The sequence below is a fragment of the Primulina huaijiensis genome, chromosome 8 (assembly GCF_012295235.1).
Source record: "Primulina huaijiensis isolate GDHJ02 chromosome 8, ASM1229523v2, whole genome shotgun sequence".
NCBI lineage: Eukaryota > Viridiplantae > Streptophyta > Magnoliopsida > Lamiales > Gesneriaceae > Primulina > Primulina huaijiensis.
Genome location: NC_133313.1, coordinates 322,644 through 324,607, shown reverse-complemented (window position 1 = coordinate 324,607; position 1,964 = coordinate 322,644). Strand labels below are relative to the sequence as shown.

General features: G+C 39.8%; 1 pseudogene; it reads right to left on the bottom strand.

Moving 5' to 3' along the window:
* Positions 1-204: 204 nt before the first annotated feature.
* On the bottom strand, positions 205-1,933 carry LOC140982436 (heat shock cognate 70 kDa protein-like; annotated as a pseudogene).
* Positions 1,934-1,964: the final 31 nt, after the last annotated feature.

Sequence of the window (1,964 nt, the reverse complement as noted above, 5' to 3'; positions counted from 1 at the left end):
TTTGGTTTAAAATAAATTTTCAATGATTAGTTTTACACGCGTTCTTCAGACCAGAGCCGGCATCGATCATTTAATTTGAAGAAAGATTCAAAGTGAAAATTATAAATTGTGGAATTTGCTGAAAATAAAATACTTAAATCTTGGTAGAAAACTAAGTGCACATCATATTAATAACGATTCCATTAACATAACTGAGAAGTCTTTGTTGTTCGAATAATATAAATGTAGTTAATGAGAAGCTTAATCAACTTCTTCAATCTTAGGACCAGTTCCACTCAAATGCATCTTTGCCAAGATGGGGTCACAGATGTTCTCTAGTCCTTTCATTTTATCCTTAAACTCATTTTCTCCGGCAAGTTGGTTGTTGTCCAGCCACTCTGTTGCCTGCTCAATGGCAAGCTCAATCTTCCTCTGGTATGAAATTGTCAGTGTCAAAGTAAAGTTCTTGTCTTTTTTAATTTTGCTTCTCAAACTGTAGATGTAATTTTCTAAAGCATTCATGGCGTCAACATTTCTTCTATGTTGCTCATCTTCGGCCTTGAAAAACTCTGCTTCTTGCAGCATTCTTTCGATCTCTTCAGTAGACAACGTGCCTTAATTTGTCATTGATGATTGTCATGTCCTTTTTATTCCCAGTTGTTTGATCTTCGGCAGAAACATTCAAGATCCCATCAGCGTCGATATCAAAGCAGATGGATATTTTAGGTACGCCTCTCGGAGCAGGTGGAATGCCAGTGAGCTCGAATTTACCCAACAAATTGTTATCCGTAGTTTTAGCCCTTTCTCCCTCGAAAACTTGGATCAATACAGACACAGTGCTTTGGTTATCAAAACATGTCATGAAGTGTTTCTCCTTCTTGGTGGGAAGGGCAGTGTTTCTTGGTATTACGACACTCATAGCATCTCCTCGGACATGCACACCAAGGGACAAAGGCGTGACTTCACATAACAATATATCTTGAACCCTCTGCATTGCCTTGTCCAGTTAATACTGCTGCCTGAATCGCTGCACCTGAAGCAACGGCCTCATCAGGATGAATGCTCTTGCACAACGCCTTGCCATTAAAGAAATCTTGTAGCATTTGTTGCACCTTTGGAATTCTAGTAGATCCGCCAACAAGCACCACGTCGTGGACACTTTCCTCGTCCGTCTTAGCATCTTGCAAGCATTCCTCAACTGCTTTAATGCATTTCTTAAATAAATCCATGTTGAGTTCCTCAAATTTTGCACGAGTTATTTTATAGTTAAAATCGATTCCATCATACAAACAATCGACTCCTATAGAAGTTTCTGCTGCAGAAGATAGATTCCTCTTTGCCCTCTCACAAGATGTCCTTAGCCTCCTCAGTGCTCGTGGGTTGTTTCTTATATCCTTTTTGTGCTTTCTTTTGAACTCTTCAACACAATGCTCAACCATTCTATTGTCGAAATCTTCCCCTCCAAGATGAGAGTCACCAGCTATGGCTTTCACCTTAAACACTTTATTCTCCACAGTGAGAAGAGAAACATCAAAGGTGCCACCCCCGAGGTCGAAAATAAGCACATTATTCTTTTCATCAGAGCTGCCTAACTTTTTGTCAAGACCATACGCAATGGCAGCAGCAGTTGGTTCAACAACAATACGCAAGACGTTGAGCCCAGAAATGGTTCCAGCATCCTTGGTTGCTTGCTTCTGGGAATCATTGAAATAGGCAGGAACCGTAATAACTGCATTTTTTACTGTTAATCCAAGAAAAGCTTCAGCAATTTCTTTCATCTTGGCGAGGATCATGGACGAAATCTCTTCAGCTACAAATTTTTTCTCTTCACCTTTATAGGTAACCACAATCATGGGTTCGTCACAGGGGCCTGAAATAACTTTGAAAGGCCAAAATGTTACATCACTCTGAACCAAAGGATAGCTAAATCTCCGGCCAATCAACCTCTTAGCATCTACAAAATGGGTTATGCAAAAAAAAAAAAA